This window comes from Vulpes vulpes, chromosome 9 (genome assembly GCF_048418805.1).
Source record: "Vulpes vulpes isolate BD-2025 chromosome 9, VulVul3, whole genome shotgun sequence".
Classification (NCBI taxonomy): domain Eukaryota; kingdom Metazoa; phylum Chordata; class Mammalia; order Carnivora; family Canidae; genus Vulpes; species Vulpes vulpes.
In genome coordinates, this window is record NC_132788.1 from 316,400 (window position 1) to 333,527 (window position 17,128).

At 45.4% G+C, this 17,128-nt stretch overlaps 1 protein-coding gene across 5 annotated transcripts in view; it reads right to left on the reverse strand.

Annotated features, from left to right (window-relative positions):
• FARP2 (FERM, ARH/RhoGEF and pleckstrin domain protein 2) overlaps positions 1-17,128 on the reverse strand; it is a 96,373-nt gene that overhangs the window by 52,589 nt on the left and 26,656 nt on the right. The gene's annotated exons all lie outside the window — the stretch shown is intronic.

Genomic DNA, 17,128 nt, shown 5'->3' on the forward strand with positions numbered 1-17,128 from the left:
GGACCGGGCACCCCGCGAGGCCAGACATCCCCTCAGTCATGTGCCCAGCCGTGTCCCGAGCCCTTTCCCGTGTAACCCGAGGCACTCGCAGGACGCGGAACCCATTTTCGGCCTCGGTAAACAGTTTATCAAACAATTTGCTATTTGCTAAAACGGTGGGGCTCGTGCTCCACCCGCGCCTGACACCGCAGCGAGTCCTTTATTATCCGGTAAGACGTCAGCGAGAACGTGCGGCTGCCCAAGCATGAGGCGCAAGCGGCTTTCTAGAAGGAAGCGCGGTGAGACCCCTGGTCTGCAGCTCACGAGGACGAACTCCAGCGGACAAAGAACAGAGCAGAGCAGAGAATCCTTCTCCCACCCTGGGGGAGGCAAGTCTCCCCAGGAGCATAAAGAGGGATTTGATTAAACAAAGAGAAGAATCTTCTGAGTAGAGAAACGGCGAACGGAGTTACAGTGACGCTCTCTCATGGTGCATTAGATAAAGAAATACACGGGCAGCCCCGGTGGCACAGCGGCTTAGCGCCGCCTTCGGCCCAGGGCGTGACCCCGGGGTCCCGGGATCGAGTCCCACGTCGGGCTCCCTGCGTGGAGCCTGCTCCTCCCTCTGCCTGGGTCTCTGCCTCTCTCTCTCTCTGTGTCTCTCAGGAATAAATAAATAAAATCTTTAACAACAACAGCAAAAAAGAAATACAAATGGTTTTAGGCACAGAAAAAGGTACTCAAGCCCCCTAACAATGAAATAAATGAAAACGAAGAGAGCATTTTTCACCCGCCGCTGTGGGCAGAGCCGTGTCGCACGGTCGGGGGAAGCGCGGTCCCTCCCATCTGCTGGGAGAATTTGCAAACAGCTCCGGAATTTACCGTGCACACGCGTACCCCTGCGCCGGCAACTCCACCTCGAGAAGACATTCTCACAGTTGCTAAACGGGCAAGGACAAATCCAACGACGAACTGATGACATAAACGGTGTGTCGACAGCGGCAACCACGCAGACCCTACACGTTCTGTACGTGCTCCCGCGGAAGGGGTCCAGGCCTGCAGACCAGTCGCGGAGCAGAGAGGGCTGCCGTCGCGCTCGGCGTCCGGAACAGTCGGTTTCAGAGAAGACTCCGACCGGAGGGAGGGGAGGAGGGCGGGGGGGGGGGGGGGGTGACCGGGTGGGGCACTGAGGGGGCACTTGACGGGGTGAGCCCCGGGTGTTATTCTGTATGTTGGCAAATTGAACACCAATAAAAAATAAATTTATATATAAAAAAAGGCTCCGACTGCACGGACCTCTGACTGAAGCAGGTCTGGAGGCTGCACCCCTCGTCCTCCAAGGCCACGGCCGCCGGGGACTGCATGGAGCTGGGAGGGCCGAGTGCTTTCACTCCTGCACGGTAAGTCCTGTGACGTCCACGTCTTTCAGCAGTGGCAGCTGTCATTTTGTGTTTAAAGATTTCATTTATGTATTTGAGAGAGAGACGGAGACAGCGACAGACGCCGAGAGCACGAGCGGGGAGAAGCAGGCTCCCTGCCCGGCAGGGCTCAAACCCAGGACCCGGGATCACGACGCGAGCCCCAGGCGCCCCCAGCATCTGTCATTTTTGCAGGAAGAAGACAACAGACGTAGGTGGGCAGACAGCAAAGCCCCGCCGTGCCCAAGGACGCGAGTTCTGGCCGCGCACGCGGCTGCCTCCCCGCGGCCCGGGGCCCGCTCCCCGCGAGCGCTCTCCCGTGGACGCCCAGAGCTGCAGCACGGGTGGGGGCCAGAGTCCTCTGGCGGGGCCGGGGCGGCCGGTGCTCCGGGGAGGGCCCCACCAGGGCTCTGCGCCCCGGGCCCTCCCACGCCGCGCGAACAGCTTAGAGGCCGCGGAAACCACGGGCTGTGGCAGCTCCTCCCACACTGGACCCTGCCCCAGGCCCCGAGGGGCGGGCGGGGCGCTCCGCTCCCCACAGGCCCGGCCTGGACACCTGGACACCTGGCCGCTCCCTCCCAGGGGACGCCCTGCCCCCGAGCCCCTCACAGGTGCTGTCACGCACCCACCCGTTCGGCGCACCCTTCGTCGGAGGGCGGGACGCCCACCCTCGCGGCTCCAGGCCCGCGGCGCCCACGCTGCCCTGCTGCCCCAGCCCTGCTCTCCCGTCAGCCGTGTGGTGCGGCGGTAGGACCCACAGCCCCCTTGCTCCACGAGGGCCCCTCGCTCCACGAGGCCTGCCCGCAGGGCCCCAGCGTATCCAGTGTGCAGGCACACAGGGCGCTCGTGGTGCACCAGCGTCCAAACCCAGAACAGGGTTTTTAAACCTGGGCATAAAAAAAAAAAAAGGGACACCTGGGTGGCTCAGCGGTTTAGCGCCACCTTCAGCCCAGGGTGTGACCCTGGGGTCCCGGATGGAGTCCCACGTCGGGCTCCCTGCACGAAGCCTGCTTCTCCCTCTGCCTGGGTCTCTGCCTCCCTCCACCCCCCCCCGCCCCCGTGTGTCTCTCATGAATAAATAAAATCTTTTAAAAAATACATTTAATTACACGTTTCTGTATGAATACACAGACACGCACCTACGGATACGTGTACATCCGCACACACACATACAGCTAAGAGACCCCCCGCCACCCCTACGGATACACCTACACTCCTGCAGATACGCGCACACCCACACCCACACACACACACACATACACCTGTGTATATGCATGTGTTTAACTCCTAAACGGGAGTACATTTAACTAAAGTAAAAAAGCTTTCTCGACTCAGTTATCCTATGTTCAGGCAACAAAAAGGAACTCTGTATTCCCCACGTCACCAGAAATACATACTGAACTTCTACAAAACCCAGCAGAATCAGGTGTTTTCACAAACCATCTAGGGACAGAGATTTCCAGACCAGCTATTTATTTATTATTACTTAAAAAAATTATTTATTCATGAGACTCAGAGAGAGAAAGAGAGAGAGAGAGAGAGAGAGGGAAGCAGAAACCCAGGCAGAGGGAGAAGCAGGCTCCCTGTAGGGAGCCCGACGTGGGACTCGATCCCAGAGCCCCGGGGTCACGCCCTGGGCCAAAGGCAGACGGTCACCCATGGAGCCACCCAGGCGTCCCTCCAGAGCTATTTAAATTGCTCCAAAGCGTGGTGGGTGCTACTAGTGGTCTCTTCTAAATCTGCTTCATGGGAAAGAACTCCCAAACTCCATACAAACATAAACACATTCCAGAGAGAAAAATCCCAAGTGATAGGTATCAGTGAAAATACCCTGAGAAAGGGGCCCCTGGGGCCTTAGTCAGTTGAGTGTCCGACTCTTGGTTCTGGCTCAGGTCATGAGCTCAGAGTCCTGGGATCGAGCCCCATGTCAGGCTCCGTGCTGGGCGTGGAGCCTGCTGGAGATTCTCTCTCCTTTTCCCTCTGCACCCTCCCACCCCTCTCAAAAAAAAAAAAAAAAAATCCTGAGTAAAATATTAGCAAACATAATCCAGCAACAACTAACACTAATATTAACCAAGTAAAATTAATAAAAAAACCAGGATAATTCAATATAGTATCAGCACATTTATTAATATATCAACAGATCTCTCAGAAAAAAATCCTAGGATTCTTCTCATAATCAAAAACCTGAGAAGATACCTGATAAAATTCAATTTCTACTCTTCATATAAATTCTTTTTCTTTTTTAAAGATTTATTTACTTGAGAGAATGAGCAACTGAAAGCACAAATTGAGGGGAGGGGCAGAGGGAGAGGGAGAAGCAGACTTCTTGCCGTGCAGGGGGCCCGATGTGGGGCTCCATCCCAGGACCCTGGTTTCCTGACCTGAGCCGGAGGCAGATGCTTCACCAACAGAGCCACCCAGGTGTGCACCCCCCTCCTTTTTTTTTTTTTTAAGGATCTACTGATTAAATTTTTTAAAAAAATATTTATTTATTCATGATAGACACACACAGAGAGAGAGGCAGGAACACAGGCAGAGGGAGAAGCAGGCTCCACAGGGAGCCTGATGTGGGACACAATCCTGGGACCCCAGGATCACACCCCGGGCCGAAGGTGGATGCTCAACTGCTGAGCCACCCAGGGATCCCTAAATTCTTAATAAAAGAGGAAGTAAATGTGATTCTTTAACATTTCACAAGATGAGGAGGCCACTCCCAACAATACACTCAATCACTACTATGTGACACCAACATGAAAACAGAGAAAGAAATGAGAGATAAAAAAAAAAAACAGAAAGAAAATAAAACTGCCATCTGTAGATAGGATAATTTACTTTGAAAACATAAGAACATCAACTAGAAAACCATAATGACTACACATACATCAAAACAGCCTTCACCTACACACAATTCCCACCATTTTCAGGACAGAAAGGAAGACAATCACATTTGTAGCCGCCACAAAAGAGTTGAAATATCTTGGAATCAACTTAACACAAGAAAGCTTCATGGGGAAAATTTTAAAAACACTACGATGATAGAAAAAGGGGAGCAGAGAAGGGGCGTGCAGAGGCGTCGGTCACACCATTTCCCTGCACACAAACACCTTCACAGAAGTGCCAGTGCTCCTTGAATTAAGCCAGATTCCACGTTGTCCTCATAAAAGGATTAAGAGGATTCTCGGAGGAACCTGATAGGCTAACTCTATGGTTGGTGTTTTTTAATGCAAGCATGCCAATGAAAAGGAAAATAGGAGAGGACTATTCAACCTGCTGAAAAATCACAGTAATTGAAACGATCGGTACAGGTGCCTGTCCATAGAGACAAACCAGAAGAGATGAGGTGGCGAAGAGATGTAGCCAAATACGGAAAGTACTAGAGCGTCGGATGAACACGATGTTTCAGGTCAATCAGTGGAAGGAATGTACATTATCCAATACATGCCACTTGGTGTCCCTCTGGATAGAACAAGCCTGTACCCTAACCTCACACAGTAATTTTAAGATGAGTAAGACATCGAAACACAAAAACATCCACTCATCAAAGTTCTGCAACGAGACCGTTTTGTTTCATACTCTGGGGAGAGTTCAGGATACACCACAGGATACACCACAAGCTCACGAGCCCTAACAGGAGGCTCGTGAAACAGGGGACACCAATAAATGTCTGCACAAGAAGCAGCTGTTGTGGGCGCCCGGCTGGCTCGGGCTGCGAGTTAGAGCCCCGCACCGGGTGGCTCAGTCGGCTGAGCGGCCAGCCGACTCGATTTAGGCTCAGGTCATGGTCTCAGGGTCATGGGGTTGAGCCCTGCGTCAGACTGCACGCTCAGACTGCACTCCCAAGTAGGGAGTCTCTTTGAGGATTCTCTCTCCTCCCTCTGCCCCTCACAACTCTCTCTCTCAAATAAATAAATCTTAACAACAAACCAATCTTAAAAAAAAAGAAAAAAAACCTGTCCAAAGGCCGAGCCGTTTCCTCAAAGGGAGGAAATGGCTCACGTTATAGCAAAGTGCAAATTTCTTTAAAACACATCAGACCGCAAGGGCGTCTGGGAAGCTCAGTCAGTGAGGCAGCTGCTTTTGGCTCAGGTCATGATCCCGACCTCACGGTCCTGAGATCGAGCCCTGCGTTGGGCTTCCTCCTCAGCAGGGAACCTGCTTCTCCCTCTGCCTCTGCCCATCCCCACCCTGCCTGCTCTCTCTCAAGTAAAAAATAAAATCTTAAAACACACACACACCAGACTTCAAACATCAGTGAGTAAAAAAGATGACGAGCTGAGGAGAACAATGGGCAAGAGGACAGGCTGTTCACCAGCATATGAGCCTGAGTGATGCTCACACACACAGACAGGCTCACTGCAACTCATGACCAGAGATGCATGGGTCAGAGTCAGGCCCCATCGAGCTGAGAGTCTGACATACTGTGTGGGCAAGCATGGGCCAGGTGCTCCCACATGGGGCTGGGGGCAAACTGGCGCCAACGCTGGGCAAGCCAGGTTGGAGCTACCTACCAAAATCTAAATGTCCACACCATTCTCTGAAAAATCTCACCCTAAGAAGGATTTCACAGGTGCAAACTCATGTGCATAAAACAGTATTCATTAAAATCATGCTTCTAATAGCAAATGATAAAACTACCTTAAATCTACCCAGACAGGACAGGTTAATAATAAACATCCAGGGTTGCACTGAAATGGAAAGACCTCCAAGACACATTGTTGAGAGAACACAGCAAGGTGCAAGGTGATGCGTATGCCGCCATCCACGCGGGGTATGCACACAAAGATGTAAACACACATGCACACGCACACACACACACCCGGTAAATGCCCTGGAAGGAGCACAGTAACTAGGAATGGTGGTTGATTCCAGAGAACTAACCTGTGTGACTGCATATCCTTCTATGTATTTTAAAATTTGTATCATGAGCATTTACTAACCTATTTTTTAAAAAGTCTATGTGATTTAAAAAAAAAAAAAACATGGGCTCAACGTGGGTTAGCGAGGTGGGTTGTTTGTACACAAGGGCCAAGTGCAGGGTACGGAAGTGGAGGTGGGGTGAGCAGTCGCCCCTTAGTGAGGTGGAGGCAGTAAGAGCTGCACAAGACAGCAGCCCAGGGTAGGACAGGGAGCAGCCACAGGGACTACTTCTCCGTGGGAGGGCGGGCTGGCACGGAGAGCCCCAGCCCCTGGCTCTGCCCACTGACAGGTCCTGGAGGAGCAAGACTCGGAGGGTCAGGAGCACACTCCCACACAAGTCTCCCTTGGAGAACAGGCTGATGCCGGGTCTGCGGCAGCGAGAGCAGGATGAGTCCAGAGTGAACAATGCCAGAAACTGGATGAACTGCAACTGCACAGCACGTAGGCGAATGCAGTGAGGGCCCAGCACCCCATCCGAGCTTCCCTGGTATCTCAGTCATCCAGCCACAGGCTGAGTGGCCCAAACAACAGACACCAACTTCTCAAGTTCTGGAGGCTGGAGTCCAAGATCACCACTGGCAGATTAGGTGTCTGGGGCAGACTGGCTTTTGGCTTCACAGAAGGCTGTCTTTCAGCTGTGTCCTCATGTGATGGAAGGGGCTGGGCACCAATCCCGTTTGTGAGGGCTCCACCTTCATGATCTAATTCCCTCCCGAAGACCCGGTCTTCAAATAACCATCACAGTGGGGGTTAGGTTTCAACATATGAATTTTGACACAAACATTCAGTAGGTAACACCCTGCCAAAGACGCACGACCCGAAGCCAGTCATGGGCTACCAGCAAGGTCCATCTGAGACTAATCTACAAACCAACTACTGTGATCTTCTGTCGTGAAGGTCACAGGCTGGAGACCAGAGATGGGACTCAATGGGTCATTTGTTGAAAAGGACAGTAGTGGGATCCACAGGGGAACCCAAATGGGGCCTGGGGACCTGAGGGTAGTGAGGGATCCGTATTAACGTCCTGAACGATAATGATGAAGAACCTCCCTGTTTGTAGGAAATACATTTGAAGTATGAGAGTGTTGGGGCATGATGTTGGCAACTTGCTCTCAGATAATTCAGAAAAAAAAAAAGTCTTTGTACTATTTTTTTGCATCTTTTGTTTGAGACTGCTTAAGTTTGAGACTGCTTCAAAATAAAAGCCTAAGAGAAATTTAAAATCCAGAAATTTAGTTAGCAGCTGAAAACAAAAGAACCTATATTATTACACTATTAGAACTAATAAAAGAAAAAAAAAGAATTAATAAAAGAACTTAGCAAGGCCACAGAATGTAAAGTCAATGCACAAAAAGCAATTCTATTTCTATAAACTGATAATAAACAGCCAGAAAGTGAAATCTAAGACATGCCATTTATGGTGGGAAGACACAGAAGTCTGCTCTACCAAAAATTTTAAAACAAAAGCTAAAGTCCATCTACGAATGTGCACATTGCTCCACATAAGACATCAGTGCTCCCCATGTGATCCATACATTCAATGCCATTCCAGAGAAAATCCCAGCAGCTTGCGTTCACAGAAACTAACAAGTAGATTAAAAAAAAAAAAAAAAATATATATATATATATATAAACATATTACATATATAAACATATAAATACCAAAGCCTGGTGAATAAAGACAACCTGAAAGAAGAGCAAAGTTGTAGGGCTCACACTGTCAGATATCAAGACTTACTCTAAAGCTGTAGTAATTAAGACAATACGGTATTGGTGCAGAAACCGACCTATGGAGCACAGGAGAGCCCAGAAACAGACCCCTGTGTGCACAGTCATTCGACTTACAGCAAAGTCACTAGTGTAATTCAGTGCAGGAGCTGAGGGAAGTGAATAACCAAATGGGGGGAAAAAATGAACGATGACCCCTACCTCACACCATACACAAATATTAATTTAACATGAATTATGGAGAGGCAGACCTTAATAAAGCTTGAGGTAAGCATGTTCCGCTCCTAAGGTCCGGCGGTGCACCACCATGTGGGCTGGAGGACCCATACCCACCGCACATCCCCAGAGTAGTAAAGGAGACTCTCTCTGAACTCTACCGGAAAGGCCTTACAGACAGTGAAAGCACCAGCATCATCAACAGATACAACGGAAGAAAAACTTCCTCACAACCCATTTCCCACTGAGATACACAGCCACCGAAATCAGAACCGTATTTCAACACTAGGCTGGAGGAGAAATGTCATTAAAAACATAATAGACAAAATACAGATTAAAAACCAGAATGTTTTCTTCAGTGTTCCCATTTTCCAGTTGGCCACAGTGTTATAGTTCTCCCAGTTTAGACATAAAGCATATTGTTAAACATTTACATAGACAAAAGTACCATTAAAGATTTTGTCTGGATGGAAATGGGCTACAAAATCTCAGCTAACAAAGTACTTCTTTATTCTTTGTCTTAAGCACTGTGGGAAAATTCTGGAAAAAGCCTGATTTAGTCCTTCGACTTGTTTCATATGCCCATTTACAGTTCATTTGCCAAATTATAACTCCTTCATCTACCCCGATGCCTACTCCTATTATTTAATTCATATGTCTACCATTTCATTACTTAAATTTTTTGCCTAATAATTAGATCAACATCAAATTTTCTTTTATAATATTATGTTGTATAATGAAAATAATCTTGAGAGCTCACAGGAAACTGTAGCTACATTCATTCTAGATTCTTTGAAAGGTCACCAACATTTTTGATAGGAATTTCAATCCCACTCTGGCACACTTTCAAATCTTAGGCTCTCACATATCCCTAAAATGCTGTGCACCAGAGATACTCAAACTGCACTGAAAGCCGTAAGGACTTGCACTGAATTTGAGAGCCTGAAGATACAACTGCCACTTCTGCTTATCAGAGAGGGGATTCTATATCCTGAAAGGAGAAACGTATCCCTACGCATCCAGCGTTCCTAGATCGAAGAGATGATCTTGCACACAAATTATCTCCACCACAGGACACGGGCATAGCATGAGAGCTTATCAACAGATCCACTGGTACCCAACTCTTTCTACAACAGTTTCTCTAAAAGTACTCAAGGAAACAGGACAATTTAAAATTCCCAAACTTGAACCTGCTAATACGGGTGAGCTAGGTATCTAATTAATGCTTCTCTGCTCCAGATCTACTCTTCTTTGCCTTGCTTTGTGACACTGGGGCAGGCCTCTGTAGACATCTCTCTTTTATAAGCTGCCCTGTCAGGAGAGGGAGTTGGGGAATTACAAGAAGGAGGAGCTTCTCTGCCTGATTCTGGGGCTCTGGGCTTCCTTGCTGCTCGGGCCAGGAGGCAGCTTCCTTGCTAGCTGCGCGCAGGAGACTCCACGGCTGCACCTTCCTGGGACTTCCTCTTCTACTCCAGTCCTGTCAGGGGGGCAGTTTCCTGCCTGCCACCCCGTTCCCGTGGCACCTTTGTCAATACCTCCACCATCTGTAGGTCTGAACCTTGACCTTGGGGGAGGAGACCTCTTCCAAGCTTGTGTTGGTAGCTGTTCACTGCATCTCCTCTTCTGTTTTCTTCAGGATTCTCTCTTCCCCAGTAGTTAATCCCTGTTACTAGTTAATAATCACTTTTATCACATTTCCCAGTTCAAATTACTGGTATATTTTGTCTCCTGACTAGACCCTGAGTAATTCAGCAGGGAGACCCTGGAAAATGCCCATGGTTGGCACAGCTTTAACATTTTTAGCCTGGAAAGAAGAGTTCTAAAATTGGGGAGAAAAAAGTCAGATCTACAGTGGCCCTGCTGTACTTTGTCCAAGCTCGAGTCGTAGTTAGCACACGTGCTGCACGATCATGGTAGCAGAAGCTCAGTAGGACCAGGTGAGACCTCCTAGCACAAGAGTAATAGTTAAACTGGGGTTTACTTAGGTACCTGTTCTGCTTGTTCTCCACTTAAATCCCCAAATTCATCAGGAAAAGAAAAAATCTGTGCCTTCAAGCGGCTCTCATAAATGGGGGAGGGTAGGTTTCAGTCTGAGAACAGAGAATCAGTAATAAGCTTAACAGAGGAACCGGTAGGAGTGCACAAAGGGGACCGACACAGGAGCACAGAAGGGGATGAATGTGAAAGACTCTCCCGTTTCAGGGAGGGACTGTTAAAGTCTCTTCACAGCAAACCCAGGGCACCTCAAAAAGGATACACGCCGAGTGAATGAGGCCCAGTTGTGTGACATTCACTGTTTCCCCGCCGCCTTTGCACCCAGTATATGTTAGATACCAGCAGCCAAAGAAGGAAAGTGCTATTTCTGATAAGCTTTAGAAATTGGGTCATCAACTCATTATTTATTTATTTTTTTAACTATTTGTCTTTAACTTAGCATCAAGGAAAAAAACAAAGTAAAGGAAGGGTATCTCAGGTTGGCAGTAAATCTCTTAGAGCACTCAGCCTCTTGGGTAATTCCTTTCTTTTTTTCCTCATCAACAGAAGGGTTCTGGGTGGCTTGCCTGCCCTTACTTGTGTGTACTTGTAAAAGCTCATACACAAAAAGGAAACCTGTCTGTCAGCGTGTCCTACCCACTCACCCAGCCAGGAACTTGGTCACTCCCATGGCCCTGCAGCCAGGCAACTCTCATTTTCAGAAAGGAAGCCTGTCTGGGAAAATCGACCTGTGGCCATTGCAAAGGTCAATGAAAACAATACCGGTCAGTCTGGAAGCTCACGTGGACAACCAAAAAGGAGCAGACCCTGAGAACCAAATTCCTGAAACAGAGATATTAACATAAAAAGCCAAGACACTGACCCCAATGAACAGAGTGGAGTATTCGAAAGAAAATGCAGTAAGAAAAATTAAGGTCCTCAAAAAGGTCAATGTAATAGGCCACAGCATTCATGAAATGAGACTTTGGGGAAAAGAGAAGCAACTCATGAATTCAAAGTAGACATACAAAGATAACTACAGAGATGAAACCCCAACAGCAGGCCTGAAAAACAAAATGAATAAAGTGTGAATCTGAACCAGAAGCATGAAAAACAGAGGCAAATTTCTGGAGATAGGAGTAATGAGAGAACAGTTCAAATTCAGAAATCTGTCTGAGAGGAATTACAGGATGGAGATGGTAAAGAGACTAGGGGTGTGGCGGGTGCTGCAACAATCCAGAAAACACGTGAGTGGCTTGTCTTTTGAAGATGGTACTGTAAGTTGTCATTTCCTCAATCTCTTGCTAGAATCATTCAAAATAAAAAAAATAACAAAAATGTAAACCCTATTTCAGCAAAAGTAGGAAAACTGCTACATCCCGAATAAAAAAACTTGGCGGGAGGAATGTCACTAGCCAGAGCCAGAGGATGTTTGTTGGTATATATGGGAAGACACAAACAAGGCATGAAATTTCAGCAGAAGTCTCAAAGAGCACTGATCAACAGTGAAAGGTGGAACCTGCGGAATAAAACCTAAACCCTTTGTTTGCAAAAAGGAGGGGTAAGAGACAGTGGTAGCACAGTCCAATCTTGGGCTTGTCTGACTTGGAGAAGCACAGGAGACAGAACCAAATAAAAAACCAGAAGTAATCTCTAAGAGTGAGACATAGTGTGAAAGATGGCTCTGTGAAACAACCCACTGCCAGCTACTGTCACTGGCTCAGATGAAGTAAAGGTTTGTGCAAGTAGCCCATGCACAAACCTCAGGTCACTGGATAAACTTCAAATTTCAAGTAGGCTATGACCAGCCACCCACAGAAGACCTCCTGAAAACAGTCATCCAGAAACAACTTATCTTCCCCAATCATGGGTAGTCAAATTAGAACCAACCATCACTGCAAATATTCAAAGATATTCAGTATAAAAGGAAGAAACAAAATATGAAACAAGTGTAAGATGAATGCTCAATAGACAAATGTTGCTTCTTAGCAGATGAAGTTGTGACCAAAATTTTATCATGACATTTAAATAAGTTAATAAAGCAGCTGCCTCTGTAAATCAAGAGCACCAAGCAGAGATAAAAGAGCTCTAGAGAAGATAGTATCTATCAGAAATAAAAGGATCACTTAGGTGACAGTTCCTCTGCACCTGTTTTCTACTTGTGTGACCTTGGGCAATATTTTAACTTGGGTCATTTGTCTTTTTTTTAAAAATTTATTTATTCATGAGAAACACAGAGAGGCAGACAGATAGGCAGAGGGAAAAGTAGTGTCCCTGTGGGGAGCCCGATACAGGACTTGATCCCAGGACCCCAGGATCATGACCCAAGCCAAAGGCAGATGCTCAACCACTGAGCCACCTACGTACCCTGGGTCATTTGTCTTTATTATGGAGTTGTAAGTTATTATAAATTCCTTCTCAGATACAGAATTTGCAAATATTTTCTCTATTCTTTTTACCTTCTCAATAGTACTATTTCTAGCACAATTTTAAACATTTATTTTAATGAAGTCCAATCAATCCTTTTTTTTCTTTGTCATCTCTGATTTTGGTATCATACCTAAGTAACCACTGTCTAGTCTGGGGTCATGAAAATTTACTCCTACATTTTCCTCTGAGAGTTTTAAAAGCTTTAGCTCAACATTTAGGACACTGATTCACTTTGAGCTAGTTTTTGTGTGTGATGTTAGGCAGCGTTCAGCTTCATTCTCATTTCTGTGGAACTGGCTTAGCACTCTTTTTATGGCACTTTCTTGAACTGACCATAAATGTAAGGACTTATTTCTGGACTTTCAGTTCTATTCTATTGATATCTACATTTATATTTATGTCAGTACCACTATGAATTGACTACTGTAGCATTATAGTAAGTTTTAAGTATGAGTCCTTCAATTTTCTTTTTCAAAATTATTTTAGGCTATTCTGGATCTGCTGCATTTCCATATAAATTTAAAAATCAGATTATTAATTTCTGCAAAAAAGCCAGCTGCGATTTTGATGGGGATCACATTAAATCTATAGATTTAATATCCATTGAGGAGTACTCAATCCATTGAGGAGTGCTGCTACGTTAACAAGTCTTCTGATCCACAAACATGGGGTGTCTTTCTTTTTTTTTGTTTTTTTTTATAAGAGAGTATTTATTTATTTTATTTTTTAAATTTATTTATGATAGTCACACACAGAGAGAGAGAGAGGCAGAGACATAGGCAGAGGGAGAAGCAGGCTCCATGCACCGGGAGCCCGATGTGTGATTCGATCCCGGGTCTCCAGGATCGCGCCCGGGGCCAAAGGCAGGCACCAAACCGCTGCGCCACCCAGGGATCCCCCATGGGGTGTCTTTCCACTTACTTAGATCTTTAATTTCTCACAACAGTTCAAATTATAAAACATAATTTATAGTTATCAGTGTACAATTTTTATAAAAGCTGACAGTTTCATGGGAGCTCATGGTATTTCTTTTTGGAATTCTGTTGAATGGTTTCTCATGATTGGAATCTGGGCTGTCCTAAATAGGGTATGAGGAAGTGGAGTGATAAAATGCAAAGCATAACTCCTGGACCTTTACAGCTGTGCTTTAAGTTTAATTTTTATTGCCTTTTGCTAGAAGCACCAGAAGTAGCTGCTAATAAGCATTTTTTATATTTTGGTAAATAATCATCCTAAAATAGAAACTAATAATATATGTTCTCTGAGCCAAATCTTTGCCTTTAATCTTTAGTGTTTATTGAAGAAAAAAAAAAATCTCAGTGTCTTCTGACGTTTGGTTCTGGTGTTTAAAATTTCTCTTTAAAGATCATGTTTTTTTTCTTGAAAGTTATGAGGATGTATCCACAAGCACTGCCTCTGGGGAATGAAGCAGGAGTCACCATGAGACATACCAGCTCCTTTCACTGTACTTTCCTAGAACATTTGAGTGGTTTTGTAAGGCTTCTGTACTACTTCCAAAATAAACAAACTTGTTTCACTTTTAAAAACAAAAAAAAATAAAGATCATGTTTTTCATAAATACAGAGTTATTGAGATTATTTTTAGTAGCATGTAGGTTTTTTTTTTTTTTTATTCCTTAAGTAATGGATCTTTTCAGAGAACACAAAATTGGGTTCTATATCAGTACTTCTACTAGACAGGCCAAATGTAAATGCAGAATCAAACAGAGATTCAATTATTTTAGGACGTCACATATATTACTCTGTTTAGTTTTTAGGAAAACAATACTGAAAAAGGTTTGAAAGAATTAAATGGGTAAGATGATCAAAATGTCAAACAGGTTATTTCTGGGTGTAAGAGAATAAGAAATTAAATATTTTTCTCTGTAGTCTGTTTTTTTTTTTTAAGATTTTATTTATTTATTCATGAGAGACAGAGACAGAGAAAGAGACCCAGAGAGAGAGAGGCAGAGACACAGGCAGAGGGAGAAGCAGGCTCCACGCAGGGAGCCCGATGTGGGACTCGATCCCAGGACCCCAGGATCAGGCCCTGGGCTGAAGGTGGTGCTAACATGCTGAGCCACCCAGGGATCCCTCGGTAGTCTCCTTTTAAAAAAGATTTTATTTATTTATTTATTTATTTATTTATTTATTTTTTTTATTTATTTATGATAGTCACAGAGAGAGAGAGAGAGGCAGAGACACAGGCGGAGGGAGAAGCAGGCTCCATGCACCGGGAGCCTGATGTGGGATTCGATCCCGGGTCTCCAGGATCGCGCCCTGGGCCAAAGGCAGGCGCCAAACCGCTGCGCCACCCAGGGATCCCAAAAAAGATTTATTTATTTGAGAGAGAGAGAGTATGTGCACACGCGGGAGGAGGAGGGAGAGGGAGAGAAACTCAAGCAGACTCTGCAATGAGCACAGATACTGACACAGGGCTCGATCTCATTACCCTGAAATCATTACCGTGGCAGAAACCAGGCGTCGGGTGCCTAGCTGACTGACTGCACCATCCAGGTGCCTCGCCTCTGTATTTTTATATTGACTGAATTTTTTTACTGTGAGAATATATTAATTTTATTATTAAAAAATATTAAAAACTTCCTAGGGCAGAAAATACACAACAAAAAACCACAAAAAACAACATAAAACACTATTTTATGAATCAAATTATATAATTAAAAGTGGCATTAATTTCTAAACTGCAAAAATTTACAGCAAAAAAAATTTTGTTTTTCCAGAGCTTTATGGAAACAATTTTCCACAACAAGTTTGCCCTCTTCTAGTGCTCTCAGGTTACATTTGATTCCCCTAAATGAGAAAAAAAAATGGACCCATGGTAAAGCCTGTGTTCTTCGTAATTGTCTGTCAGTCTTGCAAGACGTAATATACTAACAAGTTTAATTTCATATGCGGTTACTACTATATAATTTATAATTTCATTTCATAACACAATTTGGATTCATTTAGGTCATGTTTTTATTATTTTGCATGATTTTAAAGATGTAAGATTGGTGTAAATTAAAGCCAGAAACAAGCAACTGGAGAGCTGAATGGTCTTCATTTAATAGAAGTTTGATTTAAAAGAGCTCACTGTGTATTTTCAACACGTATGTTCCAACACATTTTTCCAGGGGGACAGCACTATCTAGAGCCTTAAAGTCATACTGAGGTGTCTTAACAAAAATTGCTTTAGTAGGAAAAAACTGGTTTTTATTCTGATATAAAAATTTGACTTCACCAGTTTCAAGTACCAACACATGCCAAAAAAAAAAAAAAAAAAAAAAAAGAAAGGAAGAAGGAAGGAAGGAAAGAAAGAACAAGCAAATGAACGAACATACTATCACTTATAAGGACCAAACAAATCCAAAAAGTAAAATTATGAAGATATTAAGAAATATCATGAATATTTTAATACAGAATGTTAAAAAAAGTATTTTTCATAATTAGGAACATGTGATTTATTTTAGAAAACATATTTTTGAGTCATCAAATGAACTTATTTTTTAGAAGGCTAAACTGAAGCTTTCGAGAAGGTTCTTAGCTCCAGGCAGGTGTTTAAGATTGTGGATTAGGGATCCCTGGGTGGCGCAGCGGTTTAGCGCCTGCCTTTGGCTCAGGGCGCGATCATGGAGACCCGGGATCGAATCCCACGTCGGGCTCCCTGCATGGAGCCTGCTTCTCCCTCTGCCTATGTCTCTGCCACTCTTTCTCTGTGTGTGTGACTATCATAAATAAATTAAAAAAAAAAACATTAAAAAAAAATAAAGCCCACATCCTATTAAAAAATTATAAAAAAAAAAAAAAAAGATTGTGGATTGAAGAAGAAAATAAAATATCTCTTTTTTTCAGTGTCATCAGAAAAAGCCCTTAAGTACGGGCTGGGATCCTCTCTGCCACTGTGGCAAAATGAAGCTGTGTTATATAAACTATAACATTATACACATAAAAGCATAAGATGTGTGCACAAGAAAATTCCAGAACATTCCAATAACAGCGGTTTGGAAGCACTAACAGATGTTTTCATGTTTTTCTTTAACGACTAGTCAAAGTCTCTAAAAATAAAAGCCCATAATTACTGCCGCCCAGGCACCAAGGACTGAGGATGATGCAAAGAGCTGTCTCCCTGGCCAGCGTGTGACACCTGGACACTCGCGCTTCGCCGTGCGCCAGGACCCCAGAATCAGGGCAGCGGAGGCGCAGCGCCAGCGCCGTGGAGGGCCGCGGCCTCCAGCCCGGGCAGGAGAGGTAGCCCTGTCCGCTCGGCACGTGCTGAGGCCCGCCCCGGCGCAGCACCCGGCTCTCCGGTTCCCAGAGCATGTCTTTTGCGCACGGCCAATCCCACCGGCTCCAGCTTCGGGTCCAGCCGGGCGGTGACTCCCTCCCGCCGCCCCTGCGGCCTCGCTCTGCGCTCCCCCAACCGGTCGCCCAGCCCCGAGCCGCCTGGGGGACCTTGCCTCCTGC